General features: G+C 45.7%; 1 long non-coding RNA gene across 1 annotated transcript; it reads left to right on the top strand.

The window, feature by feature from the left end:
* Window positions 1–4,046: 4,046 nt before the first annotated feature.
* Window positions 4,047–5,391, top strand: LOC119087704. The gene is made up of 3 exons (XR_005091208.1): window positions 4,047–4,335; window positions 4,446–4,599; window positions 5,288–5,391. It is a non-coding gene; the product is annotated as an uncharacterized LOC119087704 (long non-coding RNA).
* Window positions 5,392–6,448: the final 1,057 nt, after the last annotated feature.

Below are 6,448 nucleotides of genomic sequence, written 5' to 3'. Positions count from 1 at the left end.
GTGGCGGTTTGAAAGAAAATGGGCCCCAAAGGGAGTGGTACTATTAGGAGGAGTGGCCTTGTTGGAATAGGTGTGGTCTTGTTGGAGGAAATGTGTCATTGTAGAGGCGGGTTTTGAGATCTCTTTTGCTCAAGCTTAGCTCAGTGTGGCACACAGTACTTCCTGTTGCCTTTGAGTCTGCATGTAACAGCTCCTTCTCCAGCGCCTTGCCTGCCTGCATGCTGCCATGCTCTCCACCATGATGATAATGGACTAAACCTCTGAAACTGTAAGTCACTACCTCAGTTAAATGTCTTCCTTTATAAGAGGTGCCATAGTCATGGTGTCTCTTCACAGCAATAGAAACCCTAAGACCACCTCTATTTGATCCTTAATCTAATGGCATTTGCAAAGTCCTCTTTGCCATATACAGTAACAGCCACAGGTTTTGTGGGTTAAGGCCTGTCTATCTTTGGGGGACACTATCTTGTCGCATATTCGAACTAGCACAATAAAAATGAACAAACAGAAAAATCTGAGAACAAATAGTGACAGCTAGTTTAGAAAATTCCAGAAGACTCTCCTGATGTGATTTGGCATAGAAGTCATCACATCATTGATGTGAAGTTCCAACATTTATTTATTTATTTATTTAGAGGAGTCTTCCAGGACCTTATAAAATGATCTAGTATTCACATATAACCTACAATAATACCCTTCCATGTATTTTACATGATCTCTAGAGAACATATAATATTAAAACAATGCTGAAGTATAAATAATTTTATAAGATATTGTTGGACAGTAAATGCAAAATCCTCTCCAAGTTCTCATCCCTGAGATTAGAAAGACATCACTAGCTGGTCAGTAACTGCAGAACTCTTCTCCACCAAAGATGAACTTGAACTTTGACATACTTAGTGAAGCTGTCTGCGAACCCCACTGCCACTTTTGGATACATTTTCGAACTTGAAATGCAAAAATTACTCCAACTAGATCTGGTTTGTCCAGTAGTTGGTCATATCATGGTCCCATGTGATAGGTGAGAAGCAGGTGTCTTCCTGTGGTACCTTCTGAGGTCAGCCTAGACCTTCCTTAGTCCCTTAAAGGCCTTGGGGGTTGGGTTGGAAGTCAGAGTCATTGGCACATAAAGCAAAGGCTACCCCCTCCCTTACCCCAAGTTCCTTAAGGGCATGGAGAAAGAGAGTGTCAACAAACGACATTTCCTTGTGGATGGGCTCCTCATCCCTGATGAGCTCGGAGTATACTTTTAAACTCTTGAGAATATTTTTAAAAGGAGGTGATCTCTTATGCAAAAGCACCATCTCTCCAAAAAGATGTTCTCATGCCCTGCTAAGAGAGACACAAATTAGGGTTGGAGATTTAGCTCAGTGGTAGAGCACTTGCCTAGCAAGCTTAAGACCCTGGGTTCGGTCCTCAGCTCCAGTTAAAAAAGAGAGAGAGAGAGAGAGAGAGAGAGAGAGAGAGAGAGAGAGAGAGAGAGAGAGAGAGAAATTTAACCCCTAGAATCCAAAGGGAAACCTTGAAACTTAAACAAGACAGAGCTCAGGCCACAGATTACCATAATGCTTTTTCAGAAATTAAAAAGCATGTATTATCCCACAGCTTCTCCAGGTTGGAAACCCAGGTGTGTTTTTAAATGACTTCTGACTCCCAAGGCTACACTAGGTGCTGGCCGAGGCTGTGGTGGAATCCAAAGGCTCCCTTGGAGGAGAAACACTTCCAAGCGGGCTCAGTGACAACCACTGAGGCCTCGAACTCAGGTTGTCAGGCCTCCATGGCAAGTGCTCTTACCTGCTAAGCCATCTCTCCACCCCGCTTTTCTCTTTTTAAAGCTGATAATTTCAGGTATCTATTAGTGTTGTAGTTCCAGGAAAGCTAATAGAATAATTTCATATTCTTTTTCCTAAGGGAACCTTTCAGTTATATGAATTTTTGAGTTCTGCAAACCTAGGCCTGTTCATTCAGAAGTCATTTTTTGGACCATGGATACCAGCTAAGGGCCTGGTTAGAGCTTTCTGGAATCTATTGGATTTGGTTTGGGGAGAAGATGAACTAATGAAATCTATAAGATCTAGATGCTATAGCCCTGCAAAGAATATTAAAAGAGATGGCTCAGTGTTTATGAGTACCTGCTGCTCTTGCAGAGAACCCAGGTTTGGTTTCCAGCACCCACATGGTGACTCATAACCATCCATGACCCCAGTTCCAGGGGATCTGGTATCCTCTTCTGGATTCCTCCAGTACCAGGCATGCACACGGTACACTTACATACATGAAGTCAAATACACACACAAAATAAAACAAATATTTTAAGAAAAAAAGAGAAAAAGACTTGGGGGCTGGAGACATGGCACAGCGCAGCAGTTAAGAACCCTTGTTGCTCTTGCTGAGGACCCAGGTTGGGTTCCCAGCACCCATAAGATGGCTCACAACCATCTACAACTCCAGTTTCAGGGGCTCCCATACCCTCTTCTGACCTCTGCAGGCACGAGGCATGCACAAGGTGCACATTCAGGCAAAATACCCACACATAGCATAAAATAAATAAATCTAGCATATACATACATACATACACATACACAATATATGTATATGTATACGTGTATGTATGTATATGTGTATGTATATGTATGTGTATGTGTATGTGTATATGTATATGTGTATGTGTGTATATGTGTATGTGTATGTATATATGTGTATGTATATGTATATGTATGTATATACTATGACTCGGGAGGTTGAGGCCCCAGAACCATTGTATTGTAGAGGCCCAGGCATTCTCTGTGCAGATATTTGCCTTGCCTGGCCTGACATTCCTTAGATCCTTCGTAGTCTACCTAGTCTGTCACAAACTCCATGCAGTGCCTCGTGGGAATCCACCAGCCTGCTGGGAAAGGCAATTGCTTGGAAGGTAGCACTCACAAAGTAGAGGTTGTGTAAAACATATGGAGAATATTTAAGAAAATATTATAGGGAGTCCTCAGTGTGACTCAGGTTCTCCAGAGAAACAAAACCAAGAGGAGATGCATGTGCATTGTGAGGGCAGGGATTAGATTTTGTCACCTGATAAATGCTGAGAAGGTCAATGAGAAGCCATCTTCTGAGTGCTGTGGGCTGGAGCCTGGTCCCAGAAGTAGCAAACCTCAGAACCGCACAGACCAATGATGTGGTCCCAGTGTGAGGCCAAAGGCCCAAGAGCAAGTCCAAGGGCCAGAGTCCCTGACACTGATATTCAAGGGCTGCAACTTGAGAAACATACCAGGTCTGGAAGGAAGGGCCAAAGGGAGGGAGGGAGGGAGGGAGGGGAGGGAGGGAGGAAGGGAGGGAGGGAGGGGAGGGAAGGGAGGGAGGGAGGAAAGAAAAAAGGGGCTGTGGAGAGAGGCACAAACAGAGAAGCTCTCTCCTTCCATCGTTCTGTTCTGTCAGGGGACACACCCCCACCCCCCCCACCCCTGCTCCTCAACTCTGTAAACCGAATGGTGCCCCACCCAAACTCAGGAGGCGTCTTCTTCACTCGGTCTGATGACCCATATGCCAGTCTTCTTTGGAAACATTCACTGTCACACTGAAGCGTGCTTCCCAGCTCCCTTGGCATTCCTCAGTTCAGCCAAGCTGACATCCCATATTAACCATCGCACTTAGGGTTGTCCACTACATTTACTACATTATATAAATAGTGAATAAACATATAAATCTGCTGGATTTGGGGTACACATAGGTAAATGATGCAGGGTTTCAAGTCTCAGGATTCCCAAAAACATGGGACAGACAAACAGCACCTGGACCCTGGGAGAACATAATGGGCCCACCAGAGACACCCTTAACAATTTTGATTGACAGTCTCGGAAGGGAGGGCCACTGGCTTCGACAATTTTCTAATTGGTTCATTCTTGGGGGGGGGGGCAGGAACGGCGAGATGGCCTCACTGGCCACCGAACAGATATCTCCGACCTAGAGAACATGTCGCTGCTGGTGGCGCTTCAGGAATTCTCGGCTGCTGGTAAATGTTACATTCCATCGTATTTGCAAAGAAGAAGGGAGGTTTAAACCTACAAGTGCGACATGTATCAAAAAAGCTTCTTCTTGCCTCCCCCGCAGGAGTCACAGAATATAAATGAAAGTGTTCTTTTGGGTTCTAAATTTGTATGTGTCTACCAGAGCAAAATAATAATAATGATGATGATGAAAGCCTAAGTCACATTTCAAAATGCAGCCCTCGGTAGATGACATGAGGAGCTTCGTCAGAAACGTTGATTCAGCCTGGGGTCGGAGGTATCCCGGCAGTAGACAATAACGTCGATGACTTCAAATGCAAAGAGACAGCGGCTGCAGGTAGGCAGGCGTGGTTAACTTCACTGGGTGCTCAGAACGCTTTTGTGATCTGATGTCTGTTTTCAAAAGGCTTTAAGGAAATAGCATCTTTTATTTATGATGGGTGCTAGGTGTATCTCGTCTGGCGCTTGGAAATGATGGAACGCGACGTTTCTGAGCCATTCTGATCTTTAAATCACTCATGTCAGCTAGTCCCTAAAGTCCACTTACCAGATCTCAGGTAGAGACATCGGATCTGAAAACTGCAATCACTGGACCTTTGAGGTAAGAGAGAAGAAGTCTGTATTTGTGGAGTGCTTGCTCCAGGCCAGGCGTGGAGCCTCAGTATCCATGAGTCCTCTCTGGGAGGTGCTTGATTATAACATGACTTCTCATTTCAGGGGCAAGGCAGGCAGGCACGGGCAGAGAAATGTTCCAGCCAGTGGCCACCCATGTCTGGGTCTGTCTGGATGTCCCACTCACTCCCTGCTGCCCAGTGCCATCCCATGAGGAGAGGCATTTCTACTGGGTAGGGCATGGGAAATGGGATGCTCACTTGTATGGGCTCAGTTTGTAGCAGAAGAGACGTAGGGAATAATGCCCACCAGGCCTCTTTTCAAATTTTCATTCCAGTATTTAGCATGCAGAATAATGAATTTTATCATGACATTTTTATACATGTACACCATTGTACTTGTTCGTATTTCTCTGTTAGCTCCCCTTGTTCCCCGCTCTGTGTCGTAGCATGCACACACAACTGAGGGAAAGGGGGCAGCACAAAAGGACACCTCCCCTCCCATTCGAAAGGAAAATCAACGCAGTTTTCTAGACGATGCATCCTTATATATTATTGGCCAGAACTGGTCACACGCTTGTTTCTAAACCCAGTCGCTGGTAGAGGGACACATGATTTTTTTGAGGCTGATCATTTTGCTACTTACTTTCCTTCTTGCTGTGTCAAAACACCTGACAGAGGGAACCTGAGGAAGGAGAAGTTCCAGAGTTCGAGTTCCAGTCCATCATGGCAGGAAGGCTGACAAGTCGGAGCCTGAGGCAGCTGATCACATCGCTTCTGCAACCGGGAAGCAGAGAGGAGATGGCGGGGGGGGGGGGGAGCGGGGGGATGCTTGTGTTCTGCATACTTTCTCCTTTTGCCTCGGTCTGGGAGAAGCGCATGATGCACTGCTGCCCACCTTCAGAATATGTCTTCTCTCCCTGTTTGAACCTCTCTGAAAAACACCCTCTCGGACATATTCAGATGTATTTTAATGGGGATTCTAAAATTGGTCAGGTTGATCAGTGTGCTAGATAGTTCTGGGTCAACTTGATACAAGTTAAAGTCATCTGAGAGGACAGAGCCTCAATTAGGAAAATGCCTCCATAAGATCGGATTGTAGGCAAGCCTCTAGGACATTTTCTTAATTAGGGATTGATGGGGGAGGGCCCAGGCTATTGTGGATGGTGCCATCTCTGGGCCGGTGGTCTTGGGTTCTGTAAGAAAGCAGGCTGAGCGAGCCGTGAGGAGCAAACCAGTAAGCAGAACTCCATGGCCTCCTCATCAGCTCCTGCCTCCAGGTTCCCAGCCTTCTAAGTTCCTGTCCTGACTTCCTTTAGTGATGGGCTATGATGTGGAAGTGTAGGCCAAATGAACCCTTTCCTCTCCACATTGTTTTGGTCATGGCGTTTCACCGTAGCAATGGTAACCCTAAGGAAGACAATAACGAAGAAGAACCACCACACTAAGTTGTTATCCAGACACAACCAGAGTCCTGTTGGCAAGGAAATTGGAGAATGGATGGGTGGGCAAAGGATGGGACTCACCATGGTAGGAAGTCATCCCCAGTCCCATAGAAAGCATTGAGCTTTCTGGGTGAAAGGTCTACAGTTTGGGGTCTTCCCTCAGCACTCTTGGAGAGGATTTGCGTGGTGTGTGCATGTACACTCACGGTACATGTGCATATATTGCAGGGTTAGTGCGCAGCCCTGATGACTGCTCTCATTCCATACAGCTGAAGGAAAAAATAACACCATCTTACCACACAAGAATGGGACATCATGGACAAGTTATGTATCCTAGATAAGTGTCCTACCAACTACACCTCTAAACTCAGGAACAGGAGTTCTTGAGTTTCAT

Source organism: Peromyscus leucopus, chromosome 1 (assembly GCF_004664715.2).
Source record: "Peromyscus leucopus breed LL Stock chromosome 1, UCI_PerLeu_2.1, whole genome shotgun sequence".
Lineage (NCBI taxonomy): Eukaryota > Metazoa > Chordata > Mammalia > Rodentia > Cricetidae > Peromyscus > Peromyscus leucopus.
The sequence above is the reverse complement of the archived record's forward strand: the minus strand, read 5'-3'. Positions and strand labels throughout refer to the sequence as shown.